Source organism: Geotrypetes seraphini, chromosome 5, assembly GCF_902459505.1.
Source record: "Geotrypetes seraphini chromosome 5, aGeoSer1.1, whole genome shotgun sequence".
In the NCBI taxonomy this organism is placed as follows: domain Eukaryota; kingdom Metazoa; phylum Chordata; class Amphibia; order Gymnophiona; family Dermophiidae; genus Geotrypetes; species Geotrypetes seraphini.
This window is the reverse complement of record NC_047088.1, coordinates 178,055,611-178,079,644: the sequence shown is the minus strand read 5'-3', so window position 1 is coordinate 178,079,644 and position 24,034 is coordinate 178,055,611. Positions and strand designations below refer to the sequence as shown.

The 24,034-nt window shown below is 43.4% G+C and overlaps 1 long non-coding RNA gene across 1 annotated transcript in view; it reads right to left on the bottom strand.

The window, feature by feature from the left end:
• Positions 1-23,965, bottom strand: part of LOC117360531 — a 66,675-nt gene extending 42,710 nt beyond the window's left edge. The window contains exons 1-2 of the long non-coding RNA XR_004539440.1: positions 23,834-23,965; positions 21,994-22,648 (exon numbers count right to left, since the gene is read on the bottom strand). This is a non-coding gene — a long non-coding RNA (uncharacterized LOC117360531). The remainder of the gene's footprint in view (positions 1-21,993; positions 22,649-23,833) is intronic.
• Positions 23,966-24,034: the final 69 nt, after the last annotated feature.

The following is a 24,034-nucleotide window of genomic DNA, read 5'->3' as shown; positions in this document are numbered from 1 at the left end:
AAGAGCTGATGCGAGAGTTTGGAGAAAACATACAATGCTTTGGGATTGGCGAGATGAGACAACGCATGCACAATACAGGGCCGAGCCAGAATCCCACCTTGCAAGTGGAGGAGAGCGGGGGCTTATCCACGGCGACAAGAACTCTGCCAGTGCCAAGTATGGGTGAGCCGAGCACTCTCACAGTGCCAAGTTTAGGTGAGCCAAGCTCTTCTGCTGTACCGGGATCCGTTGAGCCCAGCACTCTGGCTTTGCTAAGTCCGAATCAGCAGCAGGTGGGCACATCAGGGATATCAGATAGTCAGATGGGGAACTGGCCCTAGCAACGGTGCTTCAAAATGCTATTGAGTCATTTAGGCAAGGGCTGTTAGCTGGGGGGCGGGGCCTAAATGGGTCTGGGATGCACCAAGGGGGAGCTTAGCGCATCCTGTAATAATAATAATAATAATAATAACTTTATTTTTCTATACCGCCATAGTCAATCGACTTCTAGGCGGTTTACAGTGTAAGAAGGCTGGACAATCAGCGAATAACAAGAGGTCTCAATACAATACAATACAATACAATACAAAGATTCTGTATACAATACAGTACCATATAGTACGAGTCTAACTACAATATAATACAAAAATCTGAACACAATACAATACATAAGTCTGAATACAATACAATACATAAGTCTGAATATAATACTATACATAAGTCTAAATACAGTATCCTACAATGAGTCTAAATATAATACAATATTGTAGAAGGGAAAGTTACGTATAGTTTGGAGTTCAATAGGTAATGAATATCTGAGTATTTCTTTAGAACTTCCATTGAGTTGGAGTTCTATGGAAAGCGAATATCTGAATACGTGAGGGGCATCTTTAGAGAAAGAAAGGCGTTTACAGTGAGGGAGTCCTATTGAAGGGGGGGACCGTTTTAGTCCGTGAATTTTGCGAATAAGGCGGTTTTGATCGATTTGCGGAATGCACTGTAAGACTGATTAGGTTTATTTATGTAGTTTTTCAGCCAAACTTGCTGTCTGTTCGCTTGGAACTTAAAGGTTCTATCCAGAAATGATTTGTATCTGCAAATCATTTCTGGATAGAACCTTTAAGTTCCAAGCGAACAGACAGCAAGTTTGGCTGAAAAACTACATAAATAAACCTAATCAGTCTTACAGTGCATTCCGCAAATCGATCAAAACCGCCTTATTCGCAAAATTGTAGTTGTGTCTGGATTGAGGTAGCGCCACTGCAGGATGAGCAGTCATCATTCCCACTCCCCTATGGACACTGCATCCCATAGAGTGGTTACGAAGGTGGATGTAGTTTGTGGGGTGCAGACTCTCGAGGGGGGTGTGCCCCAAAAAATTAAGCAAAAAATATGGAACAGAGAGTTCATAGACATATTTTCCTTGCTGGCTAGGGACAATGATGATGTGGGAATTAATGGGGACAATAGAGTGCACTGTTGCCAAGAACGTGAAAGGAAGCACAAGATTAGCAAGTCTATTGCAAATTGGATGGCAGCCTTTCACATTTTTATGAGTGTGGTGGTCAAAAAAGAGCCAGGAATGAGCACATACTTAATAAGATATCTAGACACAATCACCAAAGCACACAAGAAGTATCCAGGGTGGGCATAGTTAAACTATGATATGAAATTTTGGAAATGTATGTCAGAGAACCCAGCTATTACTTGGGAACACCGGATAGTGGATATGTGTCTGGATGAGATGACGCCAGGTAGGCCTTATAATCCAAAGGGTGGGGCAACCTTTTCTAACACTTATAGCTCGGACCGCACTGTCAATTTTTCGACCGGCCAGTCACAGTTACCCACCTTCACACAAAGGACAGTCCATACACAGAGCAACAGGATTTGTAGGCAGTTCAATAATGCGCAGTGTACCTAGCAAAACTGCAAATTCAGACATGCTTGCTTTAAATGCGGTGCCCTTCACCCGGCATTCCAATGCTGGGTGGGGAAGGACAAGCGTTTTCAGCCAGGACTCCAACTTCGGACAAACGACACCACCCCTAGCACACACCCCAATTAAGTACTCAGCCCTACTCCCATGGCTAACACGGTACCCATGGAGAGAGCAGGCCAAATTGTTAAGGTTGGGATTTTCAGAAGATTTTAATATTCCATTAATGCAAGGCATGCCAGGCACGGATCGTTGCCCGAGGAATGCCAAGTCAATCGCGTTTCACACAAACATTGCAAGGGACAAAATAAATAAAGAAGTACAGCTAGGGAGGGTGGCCGGTCCATTCACGGCCCCACCGCTGGGCAGTATGGTCTTCTCTCCTTTGGGTATTGTGCCCAAGAAGGAGCCAGGAAAATTTTGCCTTATACACAACCTATCGTTTCCAGACGGTGCATCAGTGAATGACCACATTGACTCAGAACAGTGTGCGGTTCGCTACTCGTCCATAGATAAAGCAGTTGAGATGATCATCAAGGCTGGGCCGGACTCTCACCTGGCAAAGGCAGATCTAGAATCTGCCTTAAGGCTGCTTCCAGTTCACCCAAATTCATTCAGGTTGTTAGGCTTTACGTTTGAAGGGAAAATTTATTACGACAAGTGCCTTCCCATGGGATCCTTCATTTCCTGTAGATATTTGGAAACATTCAGCACTTTCGTGCACTGGATAGTGGAGCAAATACTCGGTTATACGGTGGTAGTACATTATTTAGACGATTTCCTATTCATTGGAAAATCATGTCAACAGTGTCACGAGGCTTTAGGGATTTTTACACGGGTAGCAAATCAATTTAGGATACCGCTGGCCCCAGAAAAATCATTAGTGCCCTCTCAGTGCTTGTCATTCCTGGGAGATAGAAATAGATGTGGTTGGCCGAGTATCTCATCTTCCGCTGGACAAGCTAGACATGCTGAGATTTCAAATAATAACGCTTGCAGGAATGAAAAAGGCTACTCTAAAGCAATTTCAATCACTATTGGGACGCTTAGCCTTTGTATCAAGGATTATTCCCATGGGTAGAATATTTTCACGGAGAATGGCCTTAGCGACAGTAGGGGTGCGCTGGAGTCACCATTATATAAGAGTCACCGCACCGATGAGATCGGATCTCCAGGTGTGGCGCAGCTTTCTGCGCTTTTTCAACCGGTTAGCGTTTTGGCAGAGGCATCCGGCGACAAACGACGAGTTACAATTGTTCACAGACACCTCGGGCGGTACAGGTTTTGGGATATATTTTCAGGGGGCCTGGTGCTCTGAGCATTGGCCTGCTCTATGACATGAAACCAGAATTACTCGGGATATTACATTCTTAGAGATATTCCCGATACTGATTGCTATTGCATTATGGGCCACCCAGCTAGCCAATCACCACATAGTTTTTAGATCAGACAATGCGGTGGTAGTAGAGGTAGTGAACCATTTACATGCTAGATCACAAGGGATGGTATCCATTATGAGGTAGTTAGTTTTAAAGTGCATATGTTTTAATATCACTTTCAGGGCGCTGCATATCCCGGGCATACAAAATAACATAGCAGATGCTCTTTCTTGTTTCAAGATGGAAGATTTTTGTCACTACGCACCAGCTGCAAATGAACACAGGACCCCTTTGCCCCCAGAGCTCTGGAAGTTTGGCCTCCCCACATATAGCGAATGATCTTCGTATCCCTATCCGAAGCAACGCAAAGGAAATACAACGCAGGAATTTCCTCTTTCATGCAATTCTGCAAAGAGAACCAGCTACAGGAGATATCCTTCTCGTCCCCCGAGGTGTTGCTCCAATATATACTCCACTTGAGAGAGAGAGAGGAGTATAAGTATCCAGTGTGCGATCCCGTCTGGCGGGAATTGGATTTGTTGCCAAGGCATTAGGCATCAAGAATCCCACCAATCACTTCGCTATACGTCACATACTGAAGGGTTGGGCAATACAGCGGCCCAGAACACCAGATGTCAGAAGACCCATTACATTTGCCATTCTGGGTGCGCTGCTGCGAGCCCTTCCTGAAATATGGTACTCTCAGCTGGAGATCTGTTTATTTAAGGCTGCATTCACTTTAGCCTTCTTTGGAGCCTACAAACTGGGGGAGCTGGTCCCAACCAATGCGCAGCAGACTATAGGGCTAATGCGTGGCGATATTGAATGGAAACACGATGGTTTATACATACATATACGTATTTCCAAGACAGACCAGATGGCAAGAAGATGCAGAATTTCTCTGCAGGCAATTCCGGCCAATAGCATGTGCCCTGTCAGAGCATTGAGAGACTACCTGGCTGTCCGCCCAAAAGGGACAGTACACCTACTATGCCATTCCAATACACTCCCATTGACGTGCTACCAGTTCATTGGGATACTCACTAGAGTTTTGGAACACATAGGTCTGAGCAGTAAACATTACAGCGCACATTCATTTAGAATTGGGGCAGCCACCGCAGCTAGACTAGCAGGTTTACCGAGTACCACGATTCAAGAAATCGGCAGATGGAGGTCTAACCGATACCAGCTGTACGTTAGATCCCATCTGGTGTAATACAACTGTCTCAATTTTGTCTTGTCTTTTAGGAACGAAGGTAGTTTGGATCTGCGGCCATTCCTACGTACAATGGGCAAGCAGGAGGACTCAATCCCGCAAGGCGGCAGTAGGCCTTGGCCTGTTCACGTCCGGTGTCACGCTGGAATGGTTCGGAATGCAAAGCATGAAGTGGGACCAGCTGCGACCATCCCTCTCTGAGTTGTAATTGACCCGACCTCAGCCGTGGGCACTCATAGTGCACCTTGGAGGTAATGATATCACTTCTACGCACAGTATTGAACTAATAAAAAATATGCAACGGGACATGCTGGAGATAGCCGACATGTGCAGGGGAACGTGGCTAGTATGGTCCCACATCATCCCTTGTCAGGTGTGGAGAAACGAAAAATCACATAAATCCGTCGAAAAGACAAGACAAAAACTTTGGTGGGGGTAACTCGCAGCAATTGAGGTGTCACTGCTGCGAGTTGTGGCGGGGATAGTGCTTAAGAATGGGGGGGAATTCAACACAAGCGGGGAAGGGGAACAGTTGGGAGGGGAATAGGATTGCTGCTCTAAAGTGAGGGCTCCTACCCCCTCAAGGATGAGAGACCCCTCTTGGACGGAGGGGCAAGCAGAGGATGGATCCTCGCTACCCCCAATCGCTTGGACGGCGATCGGGGGGGGACAGTCAACGGGGCCCGGGACACTTGGACGGCGGCTTGGGCTAAGTGGGAGTAGAGCATTTGCTTGAATGGTGGTGCCTACTTATATGCAGTGCTGATGGACCCCCAGCTTGGGCCCCATTTGGTAGGGTGGTAAACCCCTCCCCCGAGGGTGAGGTTAGTACAAGTTAGGATGAGTTGAAGTACGGTATTTTGACAAGTTGCTCCCTGGTGATCCAGTGCAGGGTCATTGAGGACAAGAGCACAACCCTTTCCTCCTTTCCCTTGCAGCACCTCTGGAAAATGGCTGCCTTGACTTTTCAAGGCAGCATGTGGTACTTTGTGTAGTTCTATTTAGATATTGGGGAGGGGGATGGGAAGGGACTCGGTGGTGCCAGGTGGCTGGCTGTTTTTTAAAACAAAAATAAAAGTTATGTGGGTGCCAGCCCGACATTCAGTGCTGGCACCCACATAGATAAGCGGCCTAATTTAGAATGGTTTTTGAGCTGTCCTAAATTAGGCCACTTATTGTACTTATCTGGGTGCTGACACTGAATATTGACAACATTCACAAAACCTGGGCCTCTCCCCAGTGCCATCCCCAGTCCTTTCCCTGACCTGCCCAGATTTTAGTTGGACAGTCTGAGGGGATATTCAGCAGCACTTTCCTGTTAAGTGCTGCTGAATAACCCTACTTACTCCCTCCTTTACAAAGCTGCACTGGCTGCCACGGTAACAGCTCTGATGCTTGTAGAATTCCTATGAGCATCAAAGCTGTTACCGCTACGGCTGGCACCAAAAACCCTAGCACGACTTTGTAAAGGAGGATGTTAGGTAGCTGGAAGTGATTTAAGCAGACAGAGTTGCTTCCTGCCCGCTTAAATAGCTTTGAATATTGGCCCTCTCATGTCTAAATTAAGGGAACACCCCTGACCTGCCCATGCCCTTTTCATAGCCATGCCCCTTTTTGGTTGTGTGGAAGACAATTTTGGGAGACAACTTTTTAGAATAGCACACAGACAGAAGTGTGCACAAATCCAAATAATTGCCAATTAACTCCAATAACCGGTGTTAATTGTTTCATTAAGTCATTATTTTGTGAGCTCATCTCTGGATTGTGCCTACAATTGGTGCCAAAAATTTTGGCAACCTTTATAAAATCCAGGGAATAGTACATAAGTGCTAGTATTCTGTACATTTGCACACATAAGGGGCATATAAATGTAGATGCCCAGTTATAGAATTATCCTTTGCATGTAAGCTATTTCCATCAAGAATGGGGATCTGCACAGGTTCTCAGGGATATTTCATGCATCTGTAGAACTGCATTTGCCTTTTTCCATATTAATATATAAAACTTCATGAATGTTTCAAGGCAAATTTCAAATAATTTGTGGAAGGAAAATTTGAGCAGACTGAACACGGGCTGTGTTTTGGCAAAACATCTTCCTCAGGGTACAAATGAAGGTTGTAGCTGATCAAATGTGGAAAGAAAATGCCGGCACTGCTGCGCATTGACTCACAAGGTTCCAGACTTTAAAAAACTAAATTTGTTCAGATGTGGGATTATATCAAGGAATTGTTGTCTGAATGGGAACATCTGGAAGAAACAGGAAAGCAGTGGGGAAAACTGAAAGGAGCTATTGTAAGGATAACAAACCATTGTATAATAATAATAATAATAATAATAACTTTATTTTTTCTATACCGCCACAATCTTACGACTTCTAGGCGGTTTACAGTGAAGAGAGCTGGACAATCAGCGAATTACAGAATACAATTAGTAAAAATACACATATTTCTCAAAGTTATCGGCATGGAGTTAATAGTTTTAAAATGGTATTTGATTAGGAGATAAATCTATCGAACAGTGTTGTCTTAATTTCTTTCCGAAAAGCGCTGTAAGTCAACCTGGCTCTGTTGATGTAATTGCCTAACCAGGTCTGTTGTTTACTAGCTTGAAATTTAAAAGTAAGGAAAGTAAGTAAAAGTAAGAGGAAAAGTAGTATCTGAGAAGGTAAGGAAAAAGTGGTTAGCTTTCATAAACACAAAAAAACAGGGAGGAATGGAGGGAAGTATAGTTCAAAAATTAAAAAATATCACTCCAAAACAAAAGCTCCACACAAGCCAAGAAAGCTAGCTTATTACTTAAGCGAAAGAAAAGCCTCAGACAAACGGAGAGGTGTACCCACACTCTTCCACCAAACCATCATAGGCAAAAAAAACTTTTGCAAAAGTTTAAAGTTAGCAGGTGGGAGCAAAAAATAGCCAAGAATGATTAATGGTAAAAACCACTGTACACAAACAGGCCAGGACAACAATTGTTTTGTGGCCGGAAACCACTGCTTCAGGGCCTTAGCGCCAAATCCAGGCTATCCTATAACACAAAACACAAACCCTAAAGGGAAATGAAATTGCTCACCTGCTAAAAGTTGAAAAAGAGCAAAAGCTCATCCAACTAGTTACAGTGCGCAGATCCTAACTGCTGCTTTCAACCACAACTTTCAAAGCACTGTTGTGGGGCTTATAACCATGTCCAGCCCTGTCAGAAGAAAGATTACGTGACAGGTCAGCTGAACACGAACCAGTCAATCCGGGCAGACCATGTCATCTCATTCACAAAACAGAATGATTGAAATCACATAAGCTAAAAATAGCTGATATACAAAAGAGAGCTTACTAGAGAAATACTGCAGAAAAGATAAAAATAAAATGATGACATGATTAACTTTAGAAATGCTGATGCTTTCTTGGCTTGTGTGGTGCTTTTGTTTTGGAGTGATATTTTTTTAATTTTTGGACTAGCTTTCATAAACTACATAAGATCTCAGAAAGAGGAAGACAGGCAAAAATATCTAGAAAAGTTAAGAGAGAATGGTCGAGTAATCAGGAAAGCAAAGATGCAAATTGAAGAAAAAATAGCCGACACAGTAAAACAGGGGGACAAATAGTTTTATAAGCTAGTAATATTAACTTTCTGTCATTTTGTAGGTGAAGAGCTGACCTCTTGGTTTATTCAAAGAAGTGCGGGTTCTCTGAATCAGCCGACCCGGTAAAACACGTCAGAACCCGATGACATGTTTACAATCCTTTGTTCCACCAAGAGATGGCCTTTCAAGTATTATATAAGCAAGAGGAAAAAGTTCACATTCTGTATAAGTTTGCACAAATTGCACAAGAATGACAAGTTATTACCGTTTGGAGTGCCGTGATTGACCAAGGGGTCCACATTTAGGGGCTTGTCCCCGGTTGCGGTTTCTGTACCTGAAGGTTCTGAGCACTTCTAGGTAATTATAGATGATGCAAGATTGAACAGGGGGTGATTGTTAGTATATTTGGTGATATCAGAATTTGGATCTACCCAGTGTTACATAGTATACTACCAGAGTTTGTTAGGGTTTTATTATCACCAGCCACTGTGGTAAAAGCTTCGATACTCATAGAATTCCTATGAGCATTGGAGCTTTTACCACAGTGGCCAATGATAAAATAAAAACCCTACAGCAGCTTGATAAAAGGGGGCTTTAGTTTTTAATTGATGCAGCTAATGTTTAAAAAATTAGGTTCCTCTCTATCACTGAAAATTGACCCAAGGGATTCTTAAGTGTCAGAGGTATTTTTCGCTAGTAATACTCTAGCCAATATTCAAAATAATTTAACTAACCAGAAATGGCTGCCAATCAGCAAACCACGGGACAATCTCTGTCCTGTAAAATTATTTGTATATGTCCTGCCAAAAGTGATAAGTTTTTAAATATTTCTCTGAAAGGAACAATGGTAGATCTGATTGTTTTACTTTATAATAACCAAATATGCCTATTAAACGGAAAATGTGAATTGCTATCCCTGAAAGGAAGTGAAACTGGATCTTTGAAGAAGTAGTAACAGAATGTGCAAGATGAAAGACAAGCAGTGAAATCAAGTAGCAGAAGTGGAACGAGCGAGGAAAAAAATGCTTGAATGGTACTCTAGAATAAAACTCTGAGAGATATACAGCAAGGAAATTGAATGTGTTCTTCTATTTGAGAGATAAATCCGTGGTTATAGGCTACAATTGTAATAAAAATTTCTAAGATGCATTTCATATTTTACATGATCTACAATATCCTCTTGTTCTTCATACAATGTTGTTTTTTAAATGATGCTCAAGGGTACTATAGCTATGAATTAGATTATCTCTAGTAGTCACAGTGCTGATGCATATAATAATGTGTTAATATTCAGTTCAGGCATTTCGACCCAGATTCTCTAACCAGCACCGATTTTTTTTAAGCATTGGTAGGCACCCAAGCTCAGTAAAAAACACAGTTTAAGTGGGGGGTTTTTTTGGTTGTTTTTTTTTTTTTTACTGTGGGCTCCTTTTACTAAGCTGCGCTAGTGGTTTTAGCGTGCGCTAAATTGCCGCACGTGCTTGACGCTAATGCCACCATTGAGCTGGTGTTAGTTCTTAGCACGTAGTGTGGGGGGCAACGCGCACTAAAAACACTAGCGCAGCTTAGTAAAAGGAGCCCTGAGTTTCAAGGCACCTATCGGTACCTAAAAAAATTGGCACCAGAATTCTGCCTCCTTAGGCACTTTAGACCGCCTAATGCCACTGTAGGCATGGCTAACACCGGAAGTGGTGTTAAGCAGCATAAAGTGCCTACAGATACGTGATTAAAATCAACGGTAGGCGCTGGAAATATATGCTTGTAAAACCCTGGTCTAAAAACATGATGGCAGATAAAGGCCAAATGGCCCATCTAGTCTGCACATCCACTGTCACCATTATCTCTTTTTTTCTCTGAGAGATCCCACGTGCCTATCCCAGGACCTCTTGAATTCAGACACAGTCTCTGTCTCCACCACCTCTTCCAGGAGACTGTTCCATGCATCTACCACCCTTTTTGTAAAAAAGTATTTCCTTAGATTACTCTGGAGCCTATCACCTCTTAACTTCATCCTATACCCTCTCATTGCAGAGTTTCCTTTCAAATAAAAGAGATTCGATTCATTCGCATTTACATTACATTGGTATTTAAACGTCTCTATCATATCTCCCCTCTCCCGCCTTTCCTCCAGATTGAGATCTTTAAGTCTGTCCCTATAAGCCTTATGACAAAGGCCACACATGTCTACATTTCCTTCGCCTACCTTTGCTAGAAGAGCGATTCTGTACCTGTCACCGTCGCATGATTGACATGTGATCCCCGGCCGCTTTTAAGGCAGATGATGACAACAGCGCCAATTACAGAAACCAGGCCTTCTCCTATTGTATGTGTATGTGTCTTTCCTGCGCGCTAAGGCCACTTGTGCCATGGCCAGAATATGGTTGACATTTCCATTTTCCCAATTAATGGCCATATGCTAATTTCACCATTACGGTACGGCCATTTTAAAAAATGACCATGTGAGCCCATACTGATGTCTATTTTATAAGCAGTAAGGACCCACGCACTAACCCCGTGCTAGTCAATTAGCATGTGACAATGCCTTACAAGCTAGCTGATTAGTATTGTCATGCCCAATCTTTACCCCTAAACATGCCCCTTTAAAGAAAATTCAGAGAAATATTTTTAGTTAGGAGCAAAAGTTTGTGAACACCACTATTCTTTGCAAATTTCAGTGCAAGAAACACTCAGAGGTACAAACAATCCAAGAAACATTTTTTAAATTAATAATATGCACAAAAATATTGTAATTGTTGACTAGTCCAAAATTAATACAAATAAAATATTAAATAAAAACTTTTCTAAAATACTAGAAAAATCTCAATATGAGCTTTCAACCATTATTAATTCATTTGCTATCTAATTATGTTAATGAAGAGGAACTAGCAGTTTAAATATGGATATGTTGCACAGTTTGAATCAAAGTGCTTTTTATACTGCATTTTTACAGTAATTTATTATTCATTACTATAATTAATTTGTATTTCACTTTTGATCTAAAAAGAAAGTCAAGGTTTTTTTTGTTTTGTTTTTGCACTTCAACATATGGTACTTCAGTAGTTGTGGATCACTTGACAGCATATATATGTCTGCTGTCTGGTTTACATGACAGCTTGTGGAATAAGGAGTTTTATTAATTTCTGCTATAATTATTTAATTCTCAGATCAACTTTGAACAAATGAAAAACATTTGAGCATAAACAAAGTATATTTTAATTGAATATTATCAGGATGCAACACTTCAGGTTATGTGGCAGGTTTCAAGCACTACAGTATGATAAATATCCAGCTCCTTAAAGTGTTTGACAAGTATGCAAAACTACTTTCAGTGGTTGAAATTATGGCTGTATTTTGTATTTGCTTTATTTTTTCCAATCATTCCATTTTATTTTTTTCTTCAAGCATTTGAAATAGCTGTTTAATGATATAGTAATATCAATACATTAAACAGTGGTACCTCGGAATCTAAACTTAATCCGTTCCAGAACCCCATTCGAGTTCCAAAACGTTTGAGTCCCAAGACAGTTTTTCCCATTGAAAATAATAGAAACTGGTCTCTTGATCCCACAAACTCAGCAAGATCGGACCACCCTGGCAGAGACAACAAGATTGGGCACCCCAATCGGCATAGACATCAAGATTGGGCTCCCCTGGCAGAGACAGCAAGATCGGGCACCCCAACCAGCATAGACAGCAAGATCGGGCCCCTTTAGCATAGACAGCAAGATCAGGCCCCCACCGGCATAGACAGCAAGATCGAGCCCCCGCTGGCATAGGCAGCAAGATCGGCAACGGCAACTGCAAGCAGTGCTAAGCCCAAAGCTTCCCTCTGACACGAACCGCCCAGGCGGAAACAGGAAGCTGCGTCAGAGGGGAAGCTTTGGGCTGAGCAATGTTTGCAGTTCCCGTATGTTCGGATTCCAAAGCAGCGTTCGGATTCTGGGGAAAAATTTTATTTTTAAAAATAGTTTGGATTCCAAGTTCGAGTTCTGGGGCGTTCGGATTCCGAGGTACCATTATATATATTATGAAATAGTAGACTATCTGTTAACCTGAATTTGTTGCGCTGCTATTATGAATTGATTCTATATTCAAAACCCCTGTTTTCCAACAATTCCTTGGCTTAGGAAGCACCACATATATCAAAACTGCAGTTATGTGGTACCATAGGTTGGGTAAGATGTTTACTTATCCATGTACGCAACAACCTTTCATACTGATCCAGGCTAGTAAGAAGAAAACTGTGTCAGCACCTTGAGTCATATCCTCATTCTCTGCTAATTTGGAACTAATTGATGTTTTGAACCATGTGGCATTATTATGGCATGTGTTTCAGAGCAGGAGGAACCACAATCAGCTTTCATCTACTTCAGCAAGCTTGGAATGCCATAATAGGGATTAGTATGAGTATATGAAAAGGAGTTTCCTGAAGGTTAAAGAGCCTATGAGGATAACTTAATAGAGAGAGTTCAGTGGGAAGTGAGAGAGACAGAAGGTGAAATAATGGGAGCTGAGAGTGAGGGTAAATATAGGGGTTTACATGGACCATCTAGGTGGGTAAGAGATTGATAAAGAACTAATTCATGAGGGAAAGAATGAAAGTGATTGGCTCAGTGTGTGAAGGAGTGTGCATGAGAAAAGAGATGGGGTGGTTTGAATTGGGGAGGGGGGTTGTGAAGATGAAAATCTTTGCCTCAGGCCTGGATCCTTAATGGGGCAGATATAGAACTAAATTTCAACCCTCCCACCAGTAAAAATACTGTCTCCTGGAAATATAGGGGACAATTTTCAGCCAGCAGTGCTTAGCATTTTGCTGACTGCTGTAAGCATTATGCGAGGAAATTCAGTGTTTGACCATGTCCAGGCTTCAGGATTAAATTTTTTGGCTTGTGGAGCCTGCTAAAATATACCGAGTTAAGTGTGATATTCAAGAATTAACATACTATGGGGCACTGGATAAAACTAGGACTGACTTTTATGCGGTCCTGTTTATGAATATCTACACTTAGGGGTCCTTTTATTAAGGCGTGCTAGCCGTTTTAGTGCATCTAAATATCAGTGTATGCTAAACGCTAATGCGTCCATTATAGTCTATAGTTATTGCGCTAAAACGGCTAGCACACCTTAGTAGAAGGACCCCTTTATCAGCCAAATACTAACTCCACCCATGAAATGTCCCCCAAATAGCTGGTTTTGCGCTAGGTGCCAACCAGACATTTTCAGCAGCACTAATTGGTTAAGTGCCACTGAAAATGACTGGTTAGCTTTGAACAGGTGATTTAACTAGCCAGGTACCATTTCAGGAAGTGACATCAGAAGGCAGACTTAAGCTGGTGTGAGCAGTGGGAAGGAGACCCTGCTCTCTACCAGTACAGACTTGAAGAGATATGTGGAGGGGGAAGGAGAAGTGCATTTAATACATCCCCCAACCATCTCCAGGGGGGATGCCGGGTACCATCCCCCCTCCACTCTGGAGACCTTTCACCCTTGCTATTCCACTGACCTCTATCTACTTCAGCAGATTCTGTTCTAAAATTCTAGTGAAATTTGAGATGTTGTGATTTGAATGTCTCAGTTTCAACTTCTATGTCCCCTAAAACAGAGTTGTATATGTCTTTTAAAAATGGGTTAACAATATGGGCCTTTTTGCACTCTCAGTCCAGGCAGACAGCATGTTGCCATTTAAAGTGATTAAGAGTATCCTCAGCATTTAGCCGAGGATGGATAACATTGGCTGAGCCAGTAACTAAACCATGGAGAAGTAGGGAGGGGGAATGGAAGAAGTGCTGCAGGATGGTTTATCTAGGTCTAGTGTCTTGTTGGTTGTGGTCAGTGTGATTGATGGAGTGTTAGAAGGAGGTAGAGACTGGTATGTGGCTGGAGAACCTTTGGGCAGGAAGCACTTTGTGGATGAGCAGTGTGGAGAGTGAACAGGAGTGTGAATGTGTTGTGAAATTCCTGTTCTGTTGGTCTTTTATGTGTGTTGGGCTTGTGGAGTGGTGAATGTTTGTTGGTCCAATGTTTTGGTTGGAGGGCTATTTTGGTTGGGAATGGAGGGATGGGGACAGTAGCAGCTTTGGGGGTTGTGGGGCTGGAAGTCTAGTGACATGACAAATGGGGAAAGACTGATAACTTGGATGAAATATGGAATGTGGAATGGTTTCAGAGGTTGGGTCTTGTGTGCACCACCCTCACGAGTTGTGATGTGGCTCATTCCCACTGCAGGTCATGCTATTTTCCTCTGTTGCAATATGTGCTTATTCCATCTATATTTTGTTCTTTTAAATTTTGAAACAAGGTAAAATAGTTTTTAAAATCCAGTATCTAATGTCTAAAAATGGACGTCTGTTCACTAGAGACGTAAATCAAATTACTGTATTTCACTCTTGTGCAATTATTTGGGAGTTTTGCTGCAGATGGAAATTCAGCAGGATATCAGAAATCTAGAGATAATATAAATTAAAGATATGGCTTCATCATTTTGCAGTTTCTGATCCTCATGTCCTTTGATGACCCAATTGATGCGGATCATTAGAGGCTTTTTGTTGTTGTAGATCCAGCTGAGTGGCCTAGTGGTTAGAGTTGCTGCCTCAGGACCCTGAGGGTGTGGGTTTGAACCCAATGCACCTTGTGACTCTGGGCAAGTCACTTAACTCTCCATTGCCCCAGGTACCGCAATTAGTTTGTGAGCCTGCCGGATATAGGGAAAATACTTACTATTCAATGTATTGTAAACCACTTTGGGTGAATCTCTTCATTAAAAGGCAGATAATAAGCATAAGTGAAAGACTCAGCAGCACCACAGGCCATGCCATTATCTCAGTTGGGTTATGTTCACAGGAGGCTAGTTCGATACTGACTTGTAACCATGGGGGTAGAGGTTATGGAGGATAGATTTGGGCATTTGTTATGGAGTGTGTTGTATATGTTTGCAGTTATTAACGCTGGAATCATTGTGCTGCCAATTATAATAGTGTTATGCATGGTGTATGAGGTGATTGGCAAGAATGTGACATGAGATCCAATGTTATAAGTTAAACTAAATAAAGGAATACAGCAATTTCAAAATAGAGTCATCATCCCCCCCTCCCCCCCAAAGATGTTCAGACACATTTGAGCTCCTGCTGTCCTTCTTTCAGATTCATGGAGCAGGAATTCATCATTGATGCTGAAATTTAAATTAGCTCCAGCTTACTTGAATATCCCTTTTATTTTTCCTGCATCATCCTCAGTCTTCCATTCTGCAGTGTTGAATGTACTATGGCTACATCTGTCAGGCTGTGTTATTGCTCATTTAATCACTCCAGATTTCACAAACTAAGGGCTCCTTTTACTAAGCTGTGTTAGGGCTTTAATGCACAGAATAGCACACGCTACATTACCCGCGCATTGAGCTGGCGTTAGTTCTAGCCGCGTAGCATAGGTTTGGTGCATGCTAAAATGCTGCGTGCACTAAAAACGCTAATGCAGCTTAGTAAAAGGAGCCCTAAAAATTTCAACTCCTTACATGATCCTAAAGATGGCCAAGATTTGGAAACAGCATGCATAGATGTTGTGAAGAAATTAAATGGAGCTCACTGCCAGCAATAAGTCTTTGTGTGTCTGGTTTATTTATGTCAGTTTTGGCTGTTTTGATTATTGGGGGCTTTCTCATGTATTCTTATATTCTGCTACGATCAACCTAGTTTTCTTCGGCAGAATATAAATAGTTAAATAATTAGAGGGGCATAATCAAAACTTTAAAACATCCAAAAACCTGCCAAAGTTGGCACTTGGATGTGCTAATGTACAATTCTGTTTACCACACCTTCAAAAAGTTATAAAAAGGATGGAGTTGGTCCAGAGGAAGGCTACTAAACTGATGTATGGGGACAGACTTAAAGATCTCAATATGTATACTTTGGAGGAAAGGCAGGAAAGAGAAGGTATGATAGAGAATTTTAAATACCTATGTGGTGTAAACGCGCATGAGTCGAGATTCTTTCATATGAAATGAGAGGGAATAAGATGAATTTGAGAGGTGCTAGGCTTAGCAATAATCTAAGGAAATGCTTTTTTACAAAAAGGGTTGTGGATGCGTGGAACGGTCTCCCGGAGGAGGTGGTGGAGACAGACTGTGTCTGAATTCAAGAAAGCATGGGATAGGCATGTGGGATCTCTTAGAGAGAGGAAGAGATAATGGTTATTGCAGATGGGCAGACTGAATGGGCCATTTGGCCTTTATCTGCTATCATGTTACAATGTTTCTATAAAATCTCCTCAACTTCAGCTGTTTGAGCTAAGTAGTTCCATTCATTTGGTATTAGTGATGTGAGTTTCCTCCCAGTACTAGTTACGAATGGGATTCTCAACAACTTTTTGATTCATTTCTCCAGCTGGTTTCACTATTCAATCTTACAGTATTATAAGAACATAAGAACATAAGTAGTCGCCTCCGCCGGGGCAGACCAGAGGTCCATCCCGCCCAGCGGTCCGCTCACGCGGCGGCCCATCAGGCATATTGCCTGAGCAGCGGTCCCTGACTAATTTTATACCTACCTCTACACTTATCTCTAAACCTTCCACTGCTCTTATCTGTACCCCTCAATCCCTTTTTCCTCCAGGAACCTATCCAGGTCTTCCTTGAAACCCTGTACTGTGCTATTTCCTATCACGGCCTCCGGAAGGGTGTTCCATGTGTCCACCACCCTCTGTGTGAAAAAGAATTTCCTTGCGTTTGTTCTAAACCTGTCCCCCTTCAATTTCATCGAGTGTCCCCTTGTTCTTGTGGTTTCTTTCAAATTGAAAAATCTGTCCTTGTTAACCTTTTTGATGCCCCTCAGGATCTTGAAGGTCTCTATCATATCTCCTCTGAGTCTCCGCTTTTCCAGGGAGAACAGCCCCAGCTTCTTCAGTCTGTCAGTGTATGTAAGGTTTTCCATACCCTTAATCAGTTTAGTTGCTCTTCTCTGGACTCCCTCAAGCATTGCCATGTCCTTTGAGGTACGGTGACCAGTACTGTACACAGTATTCCAGATGCGGGCGCACCATAGCCCGGTACAGTGGCAGGATGACTTCCTTCGTTCTGGTCGAGATACCCTTCTTAATGATACCTAACATTTGGTTTGCTTTCCTCGAGGCTGTGGCGCACTGTGCCGACGCCTTCAATGTCGTGTCTACCATCACTCCCAGGTCTCTTTCCAGCTTACTGACCCCTAGCATTGATCCCCCCATTTTGTAAGTGAACATCGGGTTCCTTCTCCCTATATGCATGACCTTGCATTTCTCTACGTTGAAGCTCATTTGCCACTTTTTCGCCCATTCTTCCAGTGTCGTAAGATCCCTTTGGAGATCCTCGCAATCTACCGTGGTTTCAACCATGCTGAATAGTTTGGTGTCATCTGCGAATTTGATGACCTCACATTTTGTTCCCGCCTCCAGGTCGTCAATAAATATGTTAAACAGGAGCGGTCCCAGCACTGACCCTTGAGGAACCCCGCTCGTGACCCCTTGCCAGTCCGAGTAGTGGCCCTTTACACCAACCCTCTGCTTCCTGTCTGCCAGCCAGTTTTTGATCCATCGGTGGACCTCCCCTCGCACCCCGTGATTCCATAGCTTCCTGAGCAACCGCTCAAGTGGTACCTTATCGAAGGCTTTATGGAAGTCTAGGTAAATTATGTCTATGGGTTCACCTTTGTCCACCTGGCTATTTACCCCCTCAAAGAAGTACAACAAGTTTGTGAGGCACGACCTACCCTTGCAGAACCCATGCTGGCTCGACCTTAGCTGTCCATTTTTTTTTATATGATCACAGATGCTGTCCTTAATCAGCGCCTCCATCATCTTTCCCGGGACCGATGTGAGGCTCACCGGCCTATAGTTTCCCGGGTCGCCCCTTGAACCCTTCTTGAAGATGGGCGTGACATTAGCTATTTTCCAGTCCTCCGGGATCTCTCCAGTTTTTAGGGATAGGTTGCATATTTGCTGAAGTGTCTCTGCTATTTCATTCCTTAATTCCTTGAGCACCCTTGGGTGAATGCCGTCCGGACCTGGCAACTTGTCGCTCTTTAGCTTGTCTATCTGCCTGAGGACATCCTCCTGGCTCACCTCTAGTTGGACCAGCTTGCTATCTTGATCTCCATTTTCTATTGCCTCTGGTTCCGGAATGTTGGATGTGTCCTCCCTCGTCAAGACCGACGTAAAGAAGTCATTTAACTTGTCAGCTATTTCTTTTTCCTCCCTCACTACTCCCTTTCTATCCCCATCATCCAAGGGCCCCACTTCCTCCCTCGCTGGTTGCTTTCCCTTTACGTACCTGAAGAATGATTTGAAATTTTTTGCCTCTCCCGCTAGTCTCTCTTCATATTCCCTCTTTGCTCTCCTAACCACTCGGTGGCACTCCTTCTGGCTTTCCTTGTGTTCCTTTTGGTTGGCCTGCGTTTGGTCCTGTTTCCATTTTTTGAACGATGCTTTCTTGTCACTGATCGCCTTTTTTACAGCAGCCGTTATCCATGCTGGGTTCTTTATTCGATTTTTCTTGCACTCTTTTCTGAACCTGGGGACGTACAGGTTCTGTGCTTCGTGCACCGTACGCTTGAGCAGGGTCCAGGCGCTTTCTACGGACTCTATCTTCCTTGTGCTGCCGTTGAGTTTCTTCCCCACCATTTTCCTCATTGCATCATAAGAACATAAGCAGTGCCTCCACCGGGTCAGACCATAGGTCCATCCTGCTCGGCAGTCTTCCCTCCCTCCGGCAATGTGACTGTCCACTTCTCGCAGGATTGAGTCTCCCACTACAACAGCAGATTTCCCCTTCCTCAGATGTCTCTGTGGTCTCAGGTCCGTGTCAGATCTGCCCTTTCTCAGCTGCCTCTCTGGTCTCAGGTCCATGTCCTCCAGGCTCTGCTGGATCTCCGCTGATCCTTCCGCCAGGTCCTGTTGGGTACCATCATCCGCTTTTTCAGACCCTACGCAAGGTCCCACTCCCATGGTGTCTGGTGGATCCTGACCTCCAGCTGCCGGTTCCCGTCTGATACGCTGGTGGTCCTGTGCCTCCGCCATCTGCCAGGCCTCCTCTATGAACTTCTCGAGCTCTCTGACTTGTTCTGTGATGTGGCTCTCTCTGGTAGTATCCTCCGTTTCCCCACACTGTTCCTCTATGGTGCAGAGTCCCTCCAGCTCCTGGACTCTAACCTGCAGCCTTCCGACCTCCCTCTTCAGGCTATCCAGTTCCTGGCATCGATTGCATATGTATGCCTGCCTCCCAGAGGGGAGGTAGTCATACATATGACATGCGATGCAGTATACTGGGTAGCCCTGCTGGATTCCTGCAGCCTCCATTTCTCTGTTTTCTTTCCTATGTTCTGTAAGAGAAGAGAGAGAAAGAGAATGAGAATGAATAGAGAATAAAGTAGAGAAAATGTACCTCAGGAATTTCTCTACTGGGCTGCCTGTGCTCCTGGCTCCTCCTTAAGGCACCTCCGCAAAGGCGCTCCCGCTAAGGCTCGCAGCGCGCCGAACCTGTCCTTAGTAGATAAGGACAGGTTGTTCACCCTCTCCAAGGTAGGGAGAACGAGAGGGCACTCTCTACATTTGAAAGGAGATAGATTCCGTACAAACGTAAGGAAGTTCTTCTTCACCCAGAGAGTGGTAGAAAGCTGGAACGCTCTTCCGGAGGCTGTTATAGGGAAAACACCCTCCAGGGATTCAAGACAAAGACAAGTTCCTGCTGAAGAAGAACGGGCGCTAGTAGGGCTAGTTTCGGTTAGGGTACTGGTCTTTGACTAGAGGGCCGCCATATGAGCGGACTGCTGGGCATGATGGACCACTGGTCTGACCCAGCAGGGGCAATTCTTATGTTCTTATGTTCACATAAACTGTAAAATAAACATCAGCTAAATCTAACATCCTATCCCCCCTTTTGACAGAAACAAAGTTGATAACAGTGAAAAAACATCTATTAATGTATGGAAATAGATTTAAACATCTCTACATTAAACTGTCAATGTGCCCTGTATCTACTCTATATTAACTCCATCATTGTAGCTATGAGCTTTTACTGAAATTCTTAGTCTTGCAAAGCTGTTTGATGCCTTTCAAGATACATGAATATCTAATGAATCTAGACTGTGACCAACAAACTCATTTCACATTGTATCTGTGTTAGAATTGTGCTATCTAGCCAGACAGAGAACCCTGCTGTGCTGGCTCACATTAATCATCTCACATCCTCTTCCCCCATCACCCTTGTCAGAAGAAGGTTTGTTTGGTTTGTGGGTTTTTTTTTTTTTTTTTACAATTGCAAAACAACTTGCTTTTGTATGAGTTCTAACAGAGTAGGTTCAAAATGTTCTCAAGGCATCTAATACCAGTGCTCAAAATAACAGTATTACCATTTTCTAAGATAACCCACCAATGTACACTAATCAGCCATAAAATATGTTCTTCCATTCTGGCTTTTACTATATTCCTAGGAAAACATTGTATTTACATTTCATCACTTCTCCTCATACATTATCACTCGACTTCAAGGGACGATGGGACAGACAGGTGGGGTCGCTCCAGAGGAATGCTTAAAAGATGGAGGGAGGAAGGGAGGAGGGAGGGTTCTTGAGTGGGCAGACTTGTTGGGCCGCCGGCCCTTTTCTGCCGTCATACTCTATGTTTCTATGTTTCTATCATTATAACTCTGTAAAGCAAGGCGCTGCTATGCTGATTCTGCATATAATTTGAAATTGTATGGGATGGTGAAAATGATAGAGGGGAATGGGATAACTTTCCTATGAGACTAGGGCTCTTCGGCTTGGAGAAGAGATGGCTGAGGGGATATATGATGGAGGTCTATCAAATACTGAGTGGAGTGGTAAAGTTAGGCGTGAATCACTTATTTACTCTTTTCAAAAGTATATGGAATGGGGTCATAAGTGAAGTTACTAAATAGTATGTACAGAACAAATCAGTGAAAACATTTCTTCACTTAACAAGCAATTGGGCTTTGGCATTTCTTGCCGGAGAGTGTGATAAAGGCTTTTGGTGTCACAGGGCTTGAAAAAGATTTGGACAAATTCCTGAAAAGTCCTTAAACCATTATTAAGTGGTATAGTAAGGGGGTGCAGCGGGTGAGGTCCAGGGAAAGTCTTCTTAAGGGCGTGGCACCCCTTCCTCTCACCCCCCCCATTCCTTGACATGCACCCCTTGTCTTTCCCCGCCCCTTTTTTACTTTCCCAATGCAGTGTGCTGCCCGCATCAGTATTGGCACTCTCTCTGATGTCACTTCTTGGACCTGCACCTAGGAAGCAACATCAAAGGGTGAGCCGATACCGACATGGGCATGCTGCTCATTCCAGAGAAGACAAAAAGGTACAGGGAAAGGGAGGGGACATGCGTGGCGGGGGGTGGGGGGGTGCGAGGAGGAACGGGTACTACTTCCCTGGGAGCCGCTCACCCTTACTAACCTACTGGGTGGATTTGAGAAAATCCATTGGTTATTTTTAGGATAGGAACTGTGACATTTATTTTACATTTTAGGATAGGAAGTGTGACATTTATTCCTTTATAAAGCCTCTATTGTGTTAAGACATGATTTTTCATAAGCCCCCAAATGTGGCTATACCTGGGTAAAATAGTGAGTGCATGTTGTACATATGAGAGATTTGCATGGTTGAAATATTACGAACATGTTCAGGGAGCAAGTAGCAGAAACTCAAGATGCTATGAGGTTCACACAACGTCAATCTATAACTTACTCATATGACTTCCAGTCTCTTGGTGCACTCATTACAAATTGCTCCTGTCAAGCTGTCATCAGCATGCCACAGAATGCAAAGTCAGTTCTGCTCTGTAAAGGGTGGATGTTCTAATAAGAGTTTAAGGAAGCACATTCCACAAAACACAAGCCATGCAAATAAGTAAAGATGCCACTTACCTTGTGGCTTTAGCTGTTGTCTGGGTTCAGGGATGGCCTCTAAGACATATCCTCCATCAATGTCAGGTCTACTTCTCATTTTGCCAGGTACTTGTGACCTGAGTTGGCCACAGGATACTGGGCTTGATGGACCTTCGGTCTGTTCCAGTATGGCAACTCTTATGTTCTTAAGTATGATTAGAGCTAAATTAAGTAAGGAATTAGAACAAGATCACATTTTCAGTTTCTTTTTATGTAAGGCTTTTGAACCTGTGATTCTTTCTTTCTTGGATGTTGTACCCAAAACATAAACAGAAAAATTTGGGCTTATTCACAGCCTTTCATATCCAGTCGGGTTTCCATCAATGACTTTATCCCTTTTGAGCTATGCATTGTGAGTATGTTTCCTTTGATTGTCCAATATATTCATATTATGTTCTAAGATTGTCTCTCATAAAATTGTTTTAAAAGCAATTTTGAAGCTTATCAGGCAGATTGACAAATTCTTACAATTACCCGTTTGGAGTAATTATGGCCGTTTGGGGGTGGATGGGCTGGAGAAGGCTTCAATGGCTAGGAAGGTTTAGATAGGCTGGAGTAGGATTTAACGGAGATTTCGGCAGTTGGAACTCAAGCACAGTATCGGGTAGAGCTTTGGATTCTTGCCCAGAAATAGCTAAGAAGAAAAAATTAAAAAAATTTAAATTGAATCAGTTTGGGTAGACTGGATGGACCATTTGGGTCTTTATCTGCCGTCATCTACTATGTTACTATGTTACCCAAGGGAGTCCATTGTGCTTTGGTGGACTGTGATGAATTGTTCCATGATGATGGAGTGCATTTCTCTGATCTAAGACAGGACTTGTTCATTTTGAACCTCAAAAAATCCATTACTTCCCCTATGCTGTTGCATCTGGCATTGAAATTCTATAGGCCTTAGGTCACAGCTTTTTTTTTTTTTTCTTTTAGAATGGGAGGGAACAAATAATGTTGATAAACCCCCATTTTGGCTGGGAAGAGGACAGGGACCTTGCAAGGCAGAGGTGGGTCATCCTATATAATTTCTAGCTAATCTACTCTGAGTTATTGTTTTGCCAGTTCATTTGTGACTAAGGGCTAGATTCACTAAGCAAACCGATCATGTGCCAATCGGTTTGCGACCCCTTTGTGACCCGATTTTACTCTGGCCCAATTCGCTTACCTCTGTGCCAATCCGATTCCGATCCGTGCATGCAAATGAGAGGAACTGTACGCTAAGTAGGCAGGGACACGATTCACTAAAGAAATTTTTGAAACCGACTGGGCTGGCCAATCAACACAGGAAGCGACTGCTGGGGACCAGTCGCAAACATCCTTTCCGACTGTCCTCGGGCCTGAAATCCCAGCCTTGCAACCCATCTCTGCCGCTCTACTCTCTGCCCCTCTGTGACTTGGCTCTGCAGCTTCTCTTCTTCCTCTTGTATACCGGACCCCTACTTATGAGTATGCTTATCGCCCCTTCCAGCTGAGCCCTGCTCTTGCCACCCTGAGTCTCCTGCTCTCTGCCGCCCTTCCCCGCAGTTCGAGCCCATGGTTTTAAAGCAGCAGAGAACAGGAGAGTCAAAAATTGCCAGATTTTAAGAGGCTGCTGCCACCGGGGATTGCGGCAAGCACTCAAGATGTGTTTGAATTCCTTGGCGATTCTGGTAGCTTTTCTGGTATCATTTAAATTTAACTATAAACAAGCTTGTGATAGCAGGGGCATCAGAACCTCTTTTGCTGGGGAAGGCCAAACAAACAGCTCTGCCCCCTTGCCTCTCATCTCTCTAGCTTGTTTTGCTGTGCGGGGCAAAAAATTAGGGCGATGAGCCCTGTGACTTACCCCATCTCTCTGCCTAACAGCCAGCCTTTTAAATTAAAGTTGCCATCCTTCTACTTTCATGAGAAGGAAGGGGAAGAGGCTGATGCTGCCGGGGATTGCCCTTCTCTGGGAGAGCAGGTAAGACGGGGCCTGTAAAAAAAAAAAAAGAAGCAAAATGGACACAAAACACACGCGCAGACCATCTGCAGGGAAAGCAGATGG